The 19,893-nt window shown below is 44.8% G+C and overlaps 1 long non-coding RNA gene across 1 annotated transcript; it reads right to left on the bottom strand.

Annotated features, from left to right (window-relative positions):
* Positions 1 to 4,436: 4,436 nt before the first annotated feature.
* LOC102368491 lies at positions 4,437 to 18,335 on the bottom strand. The gene is made up of 4 exons (XR_323050.3): positions 18,123 to 18,335; positions 8,239 to 8,350; positions 7,342 to 7,430; positions 4,437 to 4,845 (listed from the first exon to the last, which is right to left on the bottom strand). It is a non-coding gene; the product is annotated as an uncharacterized LOC102368491 (long non-coding RNA).
* Positions 18,336 to 19,893: the final 1,558 nt, after the last annotated feature.

Raw genomic sequence — 19,893 nt, 5'->3', positions numbered from 1 at the left:
ATATTAATATTGCAATGAGGGATTCTTTGTAGGTAACAGCAAGGTAGCATGGGGCATACATCTGCCAAATCCATGTGACATCATTTCCTTGAGGACAATGAAGTTACCTCAGGCATTAACATGACCCAAGGCCTTCACTGTATATATGTTGAACTCAAAGAAGTGTTATAATGTATAGGTGTCACTTTAAAAGCAACATCATCTTTCAAAGGTTCAAGGCAGGCAAGATACAGACAGTGAAGTTCAGATTTCACTTAGCCAAGCCTATTCTTAGCTGAGCAGGTTTCTTGTCCAATGAGGTCCTTACGTTTTAAAATGTTACTCTTTTTGCACACTGCATTTCAATGGAGAACTCATCATGCTTATTCAAAAGTCTCTACCTGTGAACAGTGTCCTTGGAATTGTAAGGGTCCGCGACTGTAGATGGGCCGTTATACCTCCAAACACCACCATTTGGACACATTCACATTCACCCAACTACACGTTTTATGGATATTCATCTGAATTTGAGACAACTGATTTTCACTGTGATCATGCCCCTCGAGCATTCACTTTCCACAAGTTTTCTAGTGCATAAGTTTACTGCACCACTCTGTATAATAAGCACATGCTGCCCTGGGACAGTGTGCGCAAGAAGGGACAGGATAGTTAATAACTTCATGCCTGTACATGGACCAGTACTTGAACCAAACACATAGGTCTGATTCAATGCTTATCTCAGTCTGGTGCCTCTCACCAAAGTTGTGCTCTGCTAATATGAACTGGTCTATCCTAGCAGCTGTTAGATACAGCAGTAATCCTTCAACACAGCTTCTTGGTTCCTCATTCCAGGAAGACAAACTAATTAAAAGGGGGTTAAAGAGATTACACAGACTAGGGAGATTTCTGAAGGCGCAATGAGCAGCAAGGCAGCCAATTCTTGATGAAAGTCAATGGGAAGTAGGCCACTAACTCTCACTTGTGCCTTACAAACTCTCTCCTTAGAGCTACCAATACTGCTTTATTGCCTAAAATTTTAGGAACTCTGGGGATGACGGTTCCAGCTCCACAGCAAACACCCAGTGAAACAATTGATTTGTTAGGTGCAAGTCCCTGTCCCTTTAAGGAGCAATTTGATGTCATGGTTATTGAATTGTTTCGCACAACATTACTACTTTTTCTCACTAAAGGCTCAGCACTGTATAAAAGTCTGGTCCTTGGCTACCTACTGGATTGTGCTTGTCCCTCTGTGGATGCAAGGTGGGCAAGAGAGTCAAAGGAGGCTCAGTCTAAGGCCTTGGGTCACTGTGACCTGCTATGGAAACACAGGCACCAACTACTCCTTAGTAGTGTCCCCCTGGATGCAATACAATGAAGACAAGCTCATGGCCCCTTCCACTCTAGGCATGTTCTTCTGTCCAGCAGACTGTAGAGAGGTGTGCCTTTTACAACAGTCACAGCCTTTCACTTGTGGGCTCGTTCCAAGGGAACCTCAGGAGAAATCAGCAACCCTGTGCAAAAAGCCAGGATCTCATCCAAATGTCAGTGTCATTTACACAGTAAATGTCACTTAAAAGCCAACACCAGAAGCAGCTTGTTGGGGAAATTCTGCAAGAAGTGGCAACAGCAGCAGGTATTTTCCTGCCTAATTTTTTTTCCTTCATAATTGGATTTAGGCTCATCTGGAAGGTGTCACATTGACAAGCAAGCCCAGACAACAATAGTAAAATCTTCCCAAAGTGTGCAGGCAGAGCACCGCAGAAGACTGCTTCTTGGGGTGCAGACAGTCCACTGTCAATGACCATTATTTTTGATCATGTGGATAAGCTTGTCAATTAGGAAATGAATTGAGAGTCACCTGGTCATTCTGTCCTGGCCACCAAAGGACCATCTGACTATATGAACTATTGATTACTGTTGGCCTGACCAAACAAATGGCATAACCTATGGTCGTAAGCAGCATATTGTTGTTATGGAAATCTGAACTGAGGTTTAAATGCTAAGACAGATTTTCTCTTGCAGGAACCTTTGATCCTCCCTGCTCACATACCACATCCTTACCTATATCCCTTAAACAATAAAGAGGCCAGAATGCATCTTGGTTCAACAAAGGCAGCCTCTCTTTCCTCATTTTTGATCCAAGAAAAACTCTATTTGCACTGGGGGGAGGGAGAAGCTTTATGGATAAGCTATGATCTGAGTGAGATTTTTGTTCTTCTTGGATCACTACAGTCAAGAACAGACAAATATCTCTGCCTTCTTGAGAGGCAAAGAAAATACACCCACTCCCCTCAAGGAAACCACTTTTTAAAAGTCTTGCTCAACTAGCCATTTCTTCTGACATACAACCTTTCTCTGGCAGGTCCAAGCCACAAGACAGTCGTGATGAGCTCTGGTGGCCATGCAGCTCCTGCCTGGCTCAGTCTCTAATGAGCCCTCCCCTGATTACTCGCCTTCCATGCCTTATTCTTATTGGAGATTAAGAAAGGAAGGCTGCCCGTGAGCCTTAGTCACAAGTCGCAATCAAATCCCTCCTGGACTCCACTAGTCTAGATTCGGCCTTCAAGGTTAATAGGCTCTCTCAGCCCATCTGTGCCTCTGCAGGGCTCTTGTAGCTTTAAGGGCTTATTGTGTGGCTCTGTCTTACCCTACACCACACCCCATCCCTTACAGATGTTATTGTACCATTATTTACTTCATAGGGGTCTTGGCCTTATCAGCCTCTTCCCCTTACGCTTTCATTGGACCTTTTAGCCTAGGGCCACAGTACTGGACTTGGCTTCTAGACTCCAGCCTCCCTATCTGTGGGTCCTGGACCCTATCCATCTCTAACCATGGTCCCTCTCCAGGGCCAGCTGAGATCTCCATGCTCCTCTCCTCTGGCAGTCCCTAACTGTGATCCCTCCTTAGCCTTTAGCCCCTCCTGTCTCTGACCCTGCTCTCAGGTCAGTTGAGACCCCAGGCTCCTTGGCCTGACTTGTTCCCTGGGCTCAGTCTCTAGCAGTGGCCTTTCCTGGAACTTTGACCCCTCCTGAACCCCTCTCTTTGACCCCTCCTTGGCCAGTTGGGTTCGCCAGGCTCCCCAGCCTTGGCAACCTCTGGCTACAGCCCCTCCTCTGGGCTCAGACCCTTGGGTCTCACCCTCAGCTCCTCCTGGGCTACTGGTTCCCTGAGAAGGCCTGGAGGGCTCAAAGCAAAACCACCAGTGCATCTTGATAAAACACTTATGCCCTCTGGCAGACACGCAAAACCCTCTCTTTGCTTAACATAAAATAAAGGCCACCTGCCTGAATAAACAAGCCTCTCTCTCTTCCCCAGGTAACTCTCCTCTGTTCCCAAGCCAACAGAATTGCTTATGTCAGTTCAGGAGGCCTGTTGTTCTGCTGCCAGGAGCTCCTCCCTTCATGGCTCCCAGGGCTAGACTGCTGGACTATTATTCCAAAGATTACATAGGCTCCTTATTCACTCTGGGGTACAATTCCAAATGATTATATTGACCTTTCAAGAGTTGCATTAGATTGTATCAGAACCACCAGTTAGAGGTTGCCTGTTCTTGTGTTTCATTTGGCTGATGAGGACAAACTCGAGCATTACTTTTAAGCTCCTGGGGGGTGGTGGCAGGGTGGCTCAAGGATTATATAGAGTTCTTCTTCCGGTCAGGCGAGTTTCTAATCAGCTCCTGTCACCACCTTTAAGAGATGTCACAGTGGGCATGTCTACATGTCGCCCTACGGCAATGTAGCAATGTGCTACGTCACTGTACAGCACACTACCTAGTGATCATGCGGATCTTATACGTGATCACCAGCTACATCGCTATTGCAATGTGCTACCTGGTTATAGTGGCAAAATCTAACCGTGCACTAGTCACACAGCACAGTAACCACCCAAACTGCGCCATGCTTTAGTACTCCCAATAAGAAGTACTAAACCATGGCGACATGTAGACACGCCCAGTGAATATAAAATGAGAGAGCCATTGTTAGCTGGCTGATTAAACTGGCTGGCAGAAGGAAAGTGCACAAGAGTACATGTTCAAAGTGTGATAATAGTCACATGTTATTTACCCATGTGATACACTAAATGACTATAGAACCCAATTAGACAGTAACCAGAGATCCATGTAGGTGTAACCTAGTTGATGACTTCAGTATGTGCACCATTTAATTGTCCCCTCGGTATGGAACCTTCTTACAAACCTCCGTCTTCTTGGAAGACGTGTCACTTGATTTACCTTCCAGGTGTCACATGCAAGGGCCTTGAAACTCCCAGCTCATTATATTTTTGGCAGCCCAGCTGAGCCTGGTCACCTTCCAGGAAGGAAGAAGAAACAGGGGAACCTAGTTAGAAGCTGAGACCTTGTTAAACTAAGGGGAGATTAAGGGGGAAAAGGCCTGCTATCTGAGGCTTTGTTGAGCCAAGGTTTTGCCAAAGCCTTAGCAAGATGGTGTCAGGGGTTCAGAGCCTCTAGTCTATCCAACACCACGATCTGGGATTTCTCCCTGCTGCTCTGCCATTTAAGGAATTTCAGTGACTTTCTGGACATGCTACCAGGTGCCTAAATTCCCTTGAAATCTGTCAAGGAATGGCAAGTTGGGAAGGCTTTCTAGGAAACATGTTAGTTTCTTGTGTCTGTGCAATAATATGTTCTTTATTGTTTGCATATTTAATTACTATAATATGCTCAGAGCCCCTGATATATGCAAACAGAACATCTGTGTATTGAAAAGCATTAGCTATAGCAATATGCAGTATATCGTTATAATGTAAAACACAGATCAGGGTCTTTATTTTCTCCTTTCTTGATATAATGCAGCTGCCTGGAATTGTGATGTAATGCAGGAGCCTCATGAATCTTGAGCTGAGCTGAAAGAGAACAGGAGCAAATAAATATTTCACAAAGTGTTACCACAAGACACGACAGCATAAATAAAACAGAAGTGTGAGGATAACGGCTCAAAATGCAATTTGGCTTAAGTCATCTGTGCCTTCAGAAACAGGCAGACAGGAGATTTATTTCAAAACTAAAGTGTGGGTGGGGGGAACAGTGTTTTTATTATCTTTGACCTTTCTACAGGAGGTAACGGGACAGCTAGGAGATTGCATAAGAAGTCAAGGAGCTGGGTCACCTTAGATGGATACAGTACATAGGTTCCTAAGAAAGTTAGGAATGTTGCAGAAATTTGTCTCTCACCAAGAGTTGCCATAGTTCATGTTTCCCATGAGAGGGAAGGGGTCAGAAGGCTGGCTGGAAGAGAGGGACCCATCATAACATCCCAAAATGGTTTTCTACCAATCCTCTCTGTGACAAGCAGCATAAGCCAGTCTGATCTCTGAGTGAGAAATGAAGATGTGCGTGCTTTCCACCAAGCACTGAACTACATAAGAGGTTGACCAGAGCTGAAGCCCCCACTATGGATCGATACTTCTAGCCTTGGGGAGGGATCTGCCACTAGCCCAGAACCCAGACTGCACAGTCATGGCCACCTTTACCAGTGCTCCAGTGTGCACCTCCATGAAGTGCGCCAGGGAGATTGGAAGTAACAGGGAAACTGTCCCTCATTGTGCCCCTTATTCTAAGATACATGCCATCTCCTTCAAGCCCCCACCCAACATTCTCCCTTGCCTTTAATTCCCCCAGGTCTCCTACTATTCCCCCTAAACTGCAGGTGGCTGAAGAGCCTAGCAGAGAGGTGGGCAAAATGGTGGATCCAGCTGGCAGCCAGACTCCATTTCCCAGCAGCCCCTGCCCACGTTGCTGCAACCAGTTTCCATGGAGACCTCAACAGTGGTTGACACTGCAAGGCCAGGGTTTCCATGGAGACTGGCCCTAGCAGCACTGGCTGGGCAGGGAGATGCTCCAGGGCTGGGACTGGGATTTTGTGGTGGTGACAACATGGTTCAGAGCTGGGGCAGAGCCAAGATCCACTGTCTGCATGCTCCTGCCCAGGGCACGTGGGCAGCAGATTATAAATCTGCCCCAGCACTGGACCATGCTGACACTGCCAAAAGATCCTGGCCCTGGAGCAGCTCCCCACCCAGCTGCAGAACCCTGCCAGCTCTGCTTGGGCCAATCTCCATGGAAACCCTGACCCCATGCTGTCATAGACCCACCACTGCTGGGGTCTCCATGGAAACTAGCCGCAGTGACATGGGCAGGAGTTGCTGGAAAATGGAGTCCGCTGTGGGCTCAATCCGGCCCATGTTTCATAGTAGCTAGGGTCAGGCAGGACCTGAACAGATCACCTAGCCTGACCCCCTGCCACAGGCAGGAATGAATGCTGGGTTCACAAGACCCCAGACAGGCGATCATCCAACCTCCTCTTGAATTTGCCCAAGGTAGGGGCAAGGACCACTTCCCTGGGAAGTTGGTTCCAGATTTTGGCCACCCTAACTGTAAAATATTGCCTCCTGATCTCAAACCTAAACCTATTCTCCATCAGCTTATTACCACTGTTCCTCGTCACCCCAAGTGGTGCTGGGGAGAAAAGGGCTCTGCCTATTTGCTATTGATCTCCCCTGATGAGCTTGTAGGCAGCCACCCGGTCCCCCTCAGCCTCCTCTTGCTGAGGCTGAACAGGGTCAGGTCCTTCAGTCTCTCCTCATAAGGCCTGTCCTGCTGCCCTCTCACCAAGCGGGTGGCCCTCCTCTGAACTCTCTCCAGGCTGGCCGCATCCCTTTTGAAGTGCAGCACCCAGTACTGGATGCAGTACTCCAACTGCGGCCTGACCAATGTCGCATAGAAAGGGAGTATTACCTGTCTGGACCAGCTTGAGATGCACCTTAGGATGCATGACAAGGTATGGCTGGCCTTGCTGGCTGTGGTCTGGCATTGGCGGCTCATGTTCATCTTGGAGTCAATAATGACTCGACTAATTCTGCCCCCAACATCTTTTGTTTCATACAGGTTATGCACACTACCCTCCCCTCCATCTGGACCCATTTAGAAAATGGTGGTCAAAAAGCCAAGGAAAGAGCTTGTGGAAAATACCAGCTCCAGCATCAGCAAGATGTAAACTAGTGTGGGTACAGCTATAACAAGCATCGTGAAGTTAGTCTGTGAAGGAGAACATTTAAGAGTTTATTCACACACGAGCATGCTGGGATTTAGTGATACAAAGAAATCCTTGGGCTTCTAGATGAGCAAGTGTGTGCTCTGTATACATATATATACATATATATATATATATATACATGTGTGTGTGTGTGTGTATATATAGGCTATATATATATAGAGAGAGAGAGAGAGAGAGAGAGAGAGAGAGAGAGCACACACTTGCATTAATGCATGTATGCACACATGCATTAACGTATGTGTATACACACACACACACACACACACACACACACACACACCCTTACCCTTCCTTGGAGCTTTCCACTAATTACAAGAGGCCTCATACTGCTTGCAATGGCTCCAGTGAAATTGGTTTTGGTTTTCACTGAGGTAACTAGAAGGAGAAATAGGCCTTTATTTACCCATTTAGATTTCATAGTGTGAATGGCATAACGAAGGCTGGCCAGATTCCACCTTTTTCAGGTACAAATCTCATGCCACCAACCCAAAGTCAAAGCTCCTGTGGCACTTCAAACTCCCAAAATGTACTTACTGGTACTCTGGGAGGGAGTGGGGCACAAAGGGGGAGTGAAAAGCCAAAAACCTACTCCCAGCAGGTAAAGAAAAGGCAATGAATCATTCACCAGTCTAAAAATGGCTCTACGCCCTGTCTTCACCAGCTGAAAACTAGTCAAATGCAATGTGTTCTTCATCCCCAACCTTAATTCACATGAAGTCTGCCATGAAAGTATGAATCATCTTGGGGGAATACTGTCCTTGTACATACTCAGAAGCAGAGCTGCTCTGGCTACTCTTTTAGACGCTCTGTAGCCTTGGACTCAACATGACTGACACACGCAAGAAAATGCACTTCTCTGCTCTACATCAGATCATGAATCCCTCTTCTCAACTCCCTGAGGGGTTAGCCATCATGCTGTGGGAGTCCTGGCACTAGGCAATCAGAAATATTTCTTTAGAAGACCTCTGGAGATCCCTTCCAGGGCTGATTCTCTGTAATTCTATGATTCTTATTGCTTTCATCACCCTGCCTTCAGTGACTATTGATAATGTGTCTGCATGCTCAGTAACTCAATAGGTAAAGGAAAGGGGATTTACAATATCATTCCTTGTCTGGAAATGCAATCTCAAATTGATACTTGTCACACCTTGAGCATACAGGGCATTTAAATTCTTTGTCTTACCTCCTGCTATTAAGTCTAGAAAGGTGGACTTTCAATAGATATGAAACTTTTTAATGGATGGCTGAATATCTTTGGCGATTTCTTCTCAAAAGGGGACCATCGGGGTGAGGCTCTGTGATTGAAAGATATAATTTGTGTTGCCTTTACAGAGAAATAGTTTTGTTTTTAACACATTTCTATTTGGACCACTAAAGCATGGTGATTTAGGAGCAGGCCCTCAGCCAATGCCAATAAATATCACTCCACGCATTTCAGTAGAGCAAGACTTATTTACCCAAGAGAAGAAAAAGACCTCAATATTAAGGCAGCACTCTAATTGAATCGAAACTATTTGGCTTTCTGTCTGTATCAAGTAATGGGTAAAACTCCACTGACTTCAACAGGAATGGAGCTTGGCAAAGCTGAATGCCTTAGAAAATCCTGCCCTTCAACTACAGCTATAACTGGCTTCCATGCAAGAAATTCCAGTGGAAAATGGAGCTTGGGTTAGAATACCAGAGTAAGCTAACATCACTTCAGTGACTTCAGGGAAATTACACCAAACGTATACCAGCCCCATATCCTTGATTATTTGTATGGACACGGTGTATATATGTTTCAATGGCTAACCAAGGCCACACGGAGCTGGGTGTTGCACACACACATATATCAAAAAGGGAACACTGTCCTAAATAATTTATAATCCAATCACCAAGTATATTGAAATCTAATTTACAGCCTCCCATTAAACTATAGGAGAAAGATGCAGTTCTTGTGTTATAAGACTCATATCTGCCAAGTACCTTGCTCCAAGCAATACTCTTCCACATCTGTCCCTTCCTCAAAGGCTAAGCCATACCTCCCACCAAGTACATCTCACAGGGCACATCTACACGTGCACTTTAAAGCACACTAGACTACTTTACTGAACATTAAAACGTGACATACAAACGATGACATTATGCTAAAGCACAGTAAAATAGTCTATTGCACATGAAGTGTCACTAAATAAGTGTGCAAATGCACTACTGTGCATAAGCACAGCCTAATCACATTAATCTAGTACTTTACATTGGAAGTACTAAATTTAGTGCGCATTAGAAAAGGTGCATTAACGCATGTGTAGACATGCCCACAGTCAGCTGGAAAACAGATTACATTTGGTCTAAACCTGAGAGCAAAGGCTGAAGTTTTCATATTCATGTAGGTCACTTCAGTTTTTGGATGCCCTATTTTAGGACCTCGTAATGTAGACTGATTCTCAAAAGAGAAGACGTGGATGCTCTAAATACTCTTTTTATATATAATCATGGCCCGTCAAGATGGCATTCAAAAGTCACCAGCCACTAGGATGCGAGTCACCAGAGACTTCTAAAATACAAGTCTTATCTTATCCCAAGAAACAGTGCTAAATACTCAGCCTTGTACCCAAGGCATAATCCCTGTTCCTTCCAAATGTTAAGCCATCACTACAAATCCAGAACCATAGTAACAAAATTTGACAAGGGCTTGAGGCATGGAATAAGGACACAGCCTGTTCTTCTGACACCGTTAAAAACATGATGTAAAGTGCTCATTGTCATCATCATTTTTGACTCTGTAGTACTAACAGGGTGGTGACTTCACTGAGAAGACATGCTGCAAGCAAATATCTGCTGTAAAAAGACCATCCTAAACTCTTGAGGGACACAAGTAGTCCCTCAGGTCTCACTGGGTGCATCTACATGTACACTTTAATATGCAGTAGCCCATTTTACTGCGCATCAAAGTGTAAAAAAAACTGTGCTATTATGCTAACGCATAGCAAAATAGGCTACTGCCCATTAAGCATCACTTTGTTGCCTTCAAGGTGGCATGCTGCTAGCAAAGCTATAACCTGTACCCCTCAGTCCCCTCTCCATGAGCATGCTCTTTGTCGGAGGCAGGGAAAAACTCAAGGCGGAAAGGCTAGATTGGGTATACGTACCTCTCTTTTTTTCCATCCATTTAATTCCACAGACCAAACTGAAGGAAAACTCTATTCTTCCATATTTATACTGTTGTGCAAATTTATTTTCTATTTTGTTGTTCCGGATAATTGTTTCATACTTGTTAAAAATCCCTTTGTTTCATTCCCCCCCAGCCCCCCGGTCACTTAAGAAGACTTTTGTGTTTTTGTTAAGGAGTAAAAAAATGTGTGCATTTGTTACTGCACACTAAGGCACCCTAATGTGCATTTGTTTAGTGCCTCACATCGGAGGGTGCCTATACACAAGCAGGGAGGCTGCTCTGACACACTGCAATTCCAGCTCATCAGAGCAGACTCAGTTAATCAAGTCTGCTGATATGTGGCAATTACTGTGCTCCTGCAGCATTCTGCATCTCGTGTATCAGCATCCCTGTACTTCAAAATGGCAGTGGGGGTGCTTTATCTAAAGCTCATTCAACGAGCTTTAGATAATGTGCCCCCACCACCATTTTAAAGCATGGCGATACTGATACACTAGATGCTCCCAGTGCTTTAATTAGAGTGGCTCTCAGTCTGCTTTAATTAGAGTGGCTCTCAGAATGCTCTAATTAAAGTGCCCCCGCCCCACTCCCAGCGCACGTGTATAAACACCCAGAGGTACTAAATTTAATGCATATTAGGAAAAGCACCGTAATGCATGAGTAGATGCGCCCACTGAGACTAATCCTTTTTATGGGATTGCAAATTCCTTGGGGCAGGGAATATCTTTTGGCTTTCTACCTGTAGAGCACCTCACATAAAGGGATTCAGGTCCTTGATTGGGACCACCAGGCATTTACTAAAATATGAAGATAATCTGCATGCATTGAAAGCAAGAACAAAATCCTACTTACTTCAATAAGAGTAGGTTGAAGACCTATAACTCACTAAGATTTTAGATGGAAGGCAGAGCAGGATGGCTCCAAGAGACTAACTCAGAGATGCATGAGCTTTCATAGGCAACAGTCTATGCATAGCATCTGTCCTAACCTCTCCTGCTTGACTTCAGACTAACATGGTTAACTATCGCTCTCTACACATTAAGAAATGGGATAATTGGTCCTAAAAACTGATACTTCCTCTCAGTCACTGACTTGATCATAATGTTCTTTAAATGATATGGTGTCCTACTTGAATATCCTAACAGTTTTAATATCAAGTTGTTTTTTTTTCCTTTAAGTGTAAACAAGATTCAACCATTAAAACCAACTGTGATATAAATATTGTTTATTTAGGGTTAGGATTTATCAGCCGCCTCCTCTCCAAGAACTTCTCTTGACCTCAGATTCACCTCAATGAATCTTGATTTTTGTCTGAAAACAGCAGTCAATAATATTTACTTCCTACTGACTTCATCCTTAACAACACAAGCAAAGACCTGAACTAGTATTGACCTCATGGTCTCACTTCTAATCACAACAGTCAGAGCCCATGAGCCATCTCTTAAGTCACTAAGAGAAGTAACACGCAGCAGTAAGCTCGACATAAAGGTGACAAGGCAAGCCATGTGTTCTATAACTCTTTATTTATTTATGGAGGTGAATGATGAATTGCTGGATGGTCTCCTAAGGTCTTGCAACCACCTGCCTGTGGCAAAAATAACTTTGCTCCAAGACTTCTCCTGCTCCTGTTCTAAGCCCAAGTCTGCAGAGCATATCAGCAGGGGCTAGTGAATACCAGCTGCAATATGGACACTTGCCACCAAGAACTGGACCGAATCCACCAATGTATTGCTGCTAAATCACTGGAGCAACTACCAAAGAGTACTGCTGTTTAAATCACTACTATCTGGGACTGCATATGAACCAGAAATTTAAAGGAAAAAACTCCGTATCACATTACCAATCAACTGATCCTTTCAGTCCCTTGGAATGATGCCCAATGCTGAAACAATTCCCCTTTCCTTGAACCAAAGCCAGTTATAGCTGTACTTTAGCTTAGCTGTGAAGAGCAACAGGAACACATACATGCCATGAGAGCTACTGAAGACCCAAAGCTGTGAATGGAGGAGAGAGGAGTTATACAAAAAAGCCATCACCTAAGAAATTTCAGCTTGGGCAGGCTTCCAACTTCTGCATTTACCAGATTCCTTTGCTCAAATCCCCCAGCAGGACAAACCTGGCCTTCCACTTTGCCTGTTCAGACTCTTGGGTTAACAGCTTTTGTTCAGCTCTTCCTGGTGCTCAGGCAACCTTGTACCTTCCCCCTGACATCAGATGTCAGTGGCTTTCCCTAGCCCAGTGCCATAGCAAGAAGGGGACAAGGGGGGGGGGGGGGGGGGTGACCACTCCGGGCACTGAAGCAAAGGGGCACCAACAGGTGCTGCCCAGTTGAGGTGGGGTGGGGCATGGGATGTAGCAGCAACCAGCTTGTTTCGGGGGCCGTAGGGATAGGGGGAGGGCAGCTCCCGCTGCTGCATGCACTCCCAGGCAAGCATGGGGGAGCATGACCCCCCAGATCTGTGCATGGGGTGAGGGTGGGCTGCCCACCCTGCTCCTTGACTAAGATCTTGGTACCTGCCCATTTTCCATCTGTTCACAACACTAAGCCCACAATTCTCCCATGCGCAGCGAGTGGATCCACATGTGCACGAGGGAACAAGGAATGCCACCATGTTAGGGCATGATGCCTGGGCGAGGTCTGCTTGCAGCCATGCACAGAAGTCCAGCTCACACCCAGTAGGCAGGAATGGAAACAGTTCAATTGCTTGCAATGCTTTTTTTCCCTGGTACACTTAGGCTCAGAGAAGCAGTTCCAGGTTACCCCTCATTAGGCAGATGTTCTTTAGATGATTTATGCTTCTATCAAGCTTGATATCCCCACAGAAGATTGTTAGTGAAAAGCCCTGTGTAATCATTTATCGTTGGGATTTATTATGTTTAACTTAGTAACTCTCTGCAGGCATTCTAACAGGATGGAGGTGGGCTGTGGGCAGTAAAAGGTCAGTCCCAAAGGAAACCAAACACTGCACTAAAAGGAAGCTTGAATGTGGCTCTAAAGGGCTTTGTTCGCATTAGAGGGGAAGCAGCAGAGACTTTAATCATCCCTGCCAAAGCTATTCACATGCAAGAAGAGAGGGACCATGCAAGAGTTTGCCATCAACCCCTCGGTAGCTCATCTTAGAGAACGTGGTTATAGGCCGTTGCTGGCTTAGTTCCTCCTTCCTTTTTCTCTGCTGTCTTTTTTTTATTAATGCTGAGGCATATTATTGCTGCCTCAATGGAGCCCTCTATTAAGCAAGGTGCCAGTCGTGCACATGGCTTTTTAAATAAAACTACACTGCTAATTTGAGCTCGGGCCAATAGCCGTAAAAGCTGAGCAAACACCAGAAGACAGAGGAAGTGGCAATTACCGGTTGTACCAGGCCTTGGTTCTTTCTGGCGCAGGACTGGGCCACTCCGGAGGAACGGCTGTAAAGGCGTTGCAGAGCCGTCTATGAATTTCGGGAGTCCGACATGAAATTTATATTTTCATTCTCCCTGAATGTTCTCATTTCATCCAGGGTCGTGAGCTGCAATACAGGAACAGGGCCTTTCCTTTGGCCTGCCCAGAAGCAGGAAACGCTGGAATCTCATGAGAATGTCACGTCTCATTAATTTTCCAGCTCAATAACCCAACCCGCTGGGGCCTGCGCAGTTCAGAGGTTTGGCTGTTTACCTAACAAAACCAAGTAGAACTCCCTGGTATTTGCCCAACCGGCCCTTCTAACTGATGAAGCCCAAAAATCACGGTTTGTTGGGAGCAGGGGGACGGGGGTTGCACTTTTTTCTTTTTAATGTTCTCTTTTCTCATTAAAATTTTTTGCTTGGACTTCTGCGTAGCGTAAAGTTTTGTCTTTGAAGCATGCTGTGAACACTGCTTGTGAGGTATTTTTCCAAGGCAAAAAGCACATTTTAAATAGTCTTATGCATATCATTAGGGCTGTCCGGAGGGGAGGGGGAGGGCAATCGGGGCAACCGCCCCAGCCCACACTTTGGGCAGACAGAGCAGCCACGGCAACTCCACACTGCTGCCAACTTCACATCCGGCCACTCGGCGCCACCGCCAGATCCGCCACTGAATCCGGCATGGCCAGGTGCTTGGCACCCCCCCTTGCTGCCAAATCTGCTGCCGGCTTCCTCATGCCCGGGGGCAGGGCCCCGCACAGGCTGATTTGCCCCAGGCCCGCACCCGGCTCAGGTCATTTCTGCATATCATGTTGCACTTATGCCTACAGGATGCAGCTGGGATGATAGCCCCACTGCACTTGCGCACAGTAAGTAATGGTCTCTGCCCTAAAGAGCTTCCAGACTAAATACAAAAGTAAGATGAAGCATCAAAGGAAGTACTGGAAGTTCATTTCCAGAAGATGAGCCATTTGTTCAGCACCATCCTGAAGAAGTCACACAACACATGCATTCACGAGAGCCCTCTGGACAAACAATGTTGCTATGCTATGGAGACCCAGGTCTCTCACTAAGATGGGAGAACACAATGGGGAGATATCTTCCTCTGATTTTGTTGGAAAATTCCTAGGGAGCATAGAGCACCGTGCTGACATTTTTCTGGAAGGAAATGTTTCCAGAATAAGGTTTTTCTTGTGGGGCCTATCTTTCCGTGTCACCCAATTCAATATTAGGTAGCACTGCTGTTGTAAAAGCAATTACAGAGATGGCTACCGCATCCCAGCTGCCACAAAGGCTGTAGCTCGCTTATTTTGGTACCAGATGGTTTAAGGTCTATTTTCCAACAAGTGTGCCTCCTGCACTTGCTGACACAAAGCCTTTTGAGCTACAAGCCAAATCTCTTCCTTGCAATATCTTTTTCATCTTTTTTTTCTCCCGTTTTTAGCTCACAAGTGTGTCTTTTCTTTAAAAAAAAAAAATCTATTATTCTTCAAAGGCCCAGTTGTGTCCTTCATTTACTGAAGTAGTCAGGGAATATTATGGGTTATTTTGTCACCATGGAAACCTCAAATAGGCCTTCAAGGTTTTGGAGAGGTGCTATTAGGCCATGTAGGGTTCTCTGACAGAAAATAATAGGGACGGCAAATCAATGAGACCTTTTATATGGACTGTGTGAATTGCAAGGGGTATCAAACATCATTTCTCTGCCACTGTAGACTACTCCAGGCAGCAGTTTAATATGGCATCCTTCTGACAGCTGAGCCCAAATGGAAAATTAATGAGGCAGCATGATATATGGGTCTTTTTAAATCTCATAACCGGCCTCCTTTTGAGAATAAAAATGACCATATCAGTTTAATATTAGCAAAGAGGTTCTCAGTGTATCTGTTTGCAAGCCTTGTCACAGCACAGAGGAGACTGCTTTGTTTTATCGACAGTGCGAGTCCATGCTCATTTTCCAGCTGGGCTTATTTAAACCATAATAGCTCTGAATTCCATTTGAGGTTTATCAAAACACTGCCATGAAATGAAATCCGTGTGTGTGCCTACTTGGGCTCCAAGGAGTGTTGTGTCCTTTGGGTATTGTCCATTGTTAAAGAAACCCAACGTAAAGGCAGGTAAGTCAATGCACCTCTTCCTATTCACAGTTATTGTAGGTTAGTGACCCAATAAAATGTAAGGGTGTTCCACCTGTTCCTTCCAGTCTGTCACTGCTGGATCTCAGACACCAAAATACAAGCTATTCCACTGATTCCATTACGTTAAGGCATAACAGTCAATGGGGACTTCCCCAAAATAGTAACACACCGCAGGCCAAACCCATAGCTAGTGCAAATTGTAGCACTGTCTGCTGGAGTCAGGAGAGTGAGGTTCCATACCTGACTCAAGCCAGGTCTCTGGCTCAGTGTACATCCACCAACCAGGACAACAGACAGTTGACTGGAGTTTCTACAGTCTGCAGTAATGCAACAGGCAGCATCATGCAAATGTCCACCAGCTATGTGGGAGTCACTGCAGCTGCAGCTCTTCTCGGAGCTCTTAAGACCTTTGCAAAAATGCACCCATCATTTTCCACTTCACCTGCCTTAAAAGCTAGAGACGACACCAGTCTATAGGAGTTCTCTAAACACTGAGTTTGATGAAAGGTTTTGGATGAGCAAAGATTGGGACCAAGTGCCAGAATTTGTCAGTTCATACAATTCCTAAACCAAAAGTTCTCTGATAGCACCACAGGGCACCTATACATGTGGCGTGAGGCTGCTCTGACACACTGTAATTATAGCACATCAGAGCAGATTCGATTAATTGAGTCTGTTGGAGCGTGGTAATTACTGCGCTCCAGCAGACTCTGGCGTCTGATGTATCGGTGTCCCCACACCGAAAAATGGAGGTGGCGGCTCTTTAACTAAAGCTTATTTGACGAGCTTTAGTTAAAATGACCACGCCACCATTTTTCAGCATGAGGACGCTGATACACAAGATGCTCTGGGCACTTTAATTAAAGCAGCTCTCGGATCCACTCTAATTAAAGAGCCCCACCTCCACCACTCCCAGAGCACGTGTATAAACGTAAATGTTGACCAACTGGGCTTGAACTGAATGTCACCACTGCTAAAAGCATAAGCTACTACATCCTGAACTGAAAGGCCAAAACTGCCTGAACTGGAGCTGTTGCAGATGCAGATCTAGCCCACAAGAAATTCTGATGTTAAAAAGAGAGGGTCTTCTTCCAAAAGCTGAAGTCTCAAAAAATTGCACAGAACAGATATCCCAAAATATAGCTACTCCAAAACAAATAACAACGTCACTACGTCACTAAAATATCCTCTCAAGGTCAAAACGTCATAACAGTTCAAATGTAGTAAGGAAGTTGAAACAAATATTTCATTTCATTCTGGAAACAGTTTGGAACATTTTCTGTCCAAAACTCCACTGAACTAGATGGTCTCCTGTGAAACATTTGCATTTTAAACAAAGCATCGTTTCCTGATAGAAAACCATGTGGTCAAAAACATCTCAGTCAGCTCCACTTGCACCCTTTGTAGATTAGGGCCATTCCGGAATTCATAACAAACACTCGTTAGCGGATTATGCTTCCATGCAGGGACCACCTTATAATTTCATGGCTAAGCATTCAAACTGTAAATGCTTCGATATAGGAAAGCATTACGGCTGGACTGTCCCTTAGAAGAACTGCTTCACGTCAGAGGCAGCGTAGAGCAAAGCTCCGTTGGTAGTAATACTTGCGTGCTTTAAAAGGTAGGCCAGGTAGCTATGCTTCAAATCAGTGCAGAGAGCATGCCTCCATTACGGCAGAAAAGCCCTGAACATTGGCCAGTCCTGCAAGTCTCATAGTAGAATTGCAACTGTGCTGTTTTTGGCTCTGTATGCATGTCAGGAGGCAGGGAAGATGCTTGCACTTTTCAACCGGATCTATCTATGGAAAGGTAGCTGTATATTTTACAGGCTGACTGCAGTCTCTCTGATCAGCGGCATCACCAACAGCCTCAGAAAGAAGCATGGCAGTTACCCAGTATAAGGCTGTACCTTGCACTCAGCATTTCCTAGAAAGTCTGCCTTCAAAGTCTGTTTCTGTTTCAGCAAACGCATAATTGCTTCATATCACCCGAGTGGTGAAAACCATCCAAAGCCTATTGATGATTAATCTTTCATATACCCACATACTTATATCCAAATCAACTGTGCCATAAAGCACCTATGAACCACACATTTGTTACATGCTGAAGTATCACAATAGTCTAGTGTAATAAAGTACTTTGCCCTAAAGATTATAACTTCATATCACTCAAACAAAGGGAACCGTAGAAGTTTGATGGATAGAGCTCTTTATCAAAATTAAATCCTCAATAATAGAAATGGGAATTGAACATACAGCAAGAGAAAGAAATTGCTTTAGGCTTCTTTTATTTCTATCTTCCCCACATTGTTAAAATCCCTCTTTAAAATATTAAATTGGTCAGTGTTCACAGTGTGCCTAGACACGGTATATTTCTTATTACTTTTCTACTTACCTGCCCAATGGTAATGCTGTATGTCTCTTGCAATAAGCTGCACTGGAAAAGGACTTAGAGAAACACAAGGGACTTGGGCTCGTTCTACCCAGCAAGCGGGAACACCTGCATCCCATCATCCATTCCACTGTCAGCAAGGATTTCCAGCTGCTTTTCTGATTTCTGCCCCACTGAGCTCCATAATCAGAAGGGCCCAGGTAATTGTGTGTTGAGTCAGCACTGCAGAGCAAGAGAATTCAGCAAGAGTGAAAGGTAGTGGATCTCCTAATTGGCTGTCAGGCTCTCAGAGGAGCATGATAAAGCTGTGTGAAAAGGGGTAGAGAATTGAGGACTGGTCAAGCACAGATGATTTCAAAGAATGTCCTATGATAAGAAAAAAAACAGAAGCACCAGAATCATTGCAGATTTTTTTTTCCTTCTTAATGCAGATATTTTATCCACCTCAATAAAGGCATAAGAATCAAAGCATTTTCTTGAAAGTAAGGCTTTCACAAGAGAGACCTGGACCCCAACCCCCAACTCTGTAGTGTTTTGTATAACTATTTGCACCCCTCCAAAGTGAAGGTCAGCACTACCGTTCTGCTACAGGTGTGTTTTATAATCACCTTGAGCTCAGGCCATTATTCTGGCTATGGCTGAAAGGATGCCAGGTTAGAATATGAAAAGCCAACAGGAGCATAGAGAAATGACAATTAGCTAAGGGATATTTGGTGGAGTAAGACACCAGCTATTGCTAGAGGGATCCATGGTACCAAGTAGAGACTGTTGCTAGCCAGTTCCACATCTATAAAGAGCCAACTGGACGGGGAAGCAGGTTGCTCCCCTGCTTAATCACATACCCCTCTGCATTCTTCCGTCACTGCGCGGATCTCATTAAGAAAGGGATGGAGGTCCCTTAGTGTTTCTTATAGAAATAAAAATACTTGTGTAAAGCAAATGATAAATGTGCAGCTCAGTCTAGTTGCCTATTGCCTGTTACACATTTCTTTTTGTAACCTTAGTTAAATTACTCTTCTGCCTCGCTGAGTGATTTTGTTAAAAAACTGAGAGGTAAAATTTGGACTCAGGTTCAGCTTCCCACCTGCAGAAACATTTGTGTATTTGTTTGCATCTGGAGTTTGGGTTATTTTCATGGCAAAGACTTTGACGTCTCTTTGAAATACAGATCTGCATGTAGGTTTTGATTTTTAACCCTACTTGTAGCCGATTGTCAAAGTCCAGGAGAGGTCTGGAAGTGGAGTTTTGCTTCAGAGGCAACTCAACTAAAGTCCAGTTCAGTGTGGAGAAGTTAGGGAGCTGCTCGGAGCACAGCCCTGGCTCTCCCCTGCCTCCCGCCACCAGGCTGCTTCAAAACGTTTCGAAACTTTCTAAACGTTTCGAGTGCCCTCATTTCGTTTTGAAGCTTTCAACTCTTTTTGCTTTGTTTCGATTTCACTTGTTTCGAGCTTGAAATGCATTGAAACAGCTTTGAAACGAAACACTCAATGAAATGTTGCATAGCCCTACTAACTAGGTACTTAGCATTCTTTTTTTCCAGTTACTTTACAAATATTTATAAATAGGCAGTGTTAAAGACAAAAATCAAAGCAGAGGTACTATAGAGGAAAAAAGAAGCAGAGAAGGGAAAAAAATCCCAATGAAAAACAAAGGACTGTCTATGCACCAGATTGTGCCAGCTTCACCACTGCTGGGTTCTCTATCTTTATAATATATCACAGGCTTCGTGTGTGCTGGCGGGGAACATGGTGCTAGTTTGGTTGGGTTTTTTTGC

Source organism: Alligator sinensis, unplaced genomic scaffold (genome assembly GCF_000455745.1).
Source record: "Alligator sinensis unplaced genomic scaffold, ASM45574v1 scaffold628_1, whole genome shotgun sequence".
Lineage (NCBI taxonomy): Eukaryota > Metazoa > Chordata > Crocodylia > Alligatoridae > Alligator > Alligator sinensis.
This window is presented reverse-complemented; position numbering and strand designations above follow the sequence as displayed.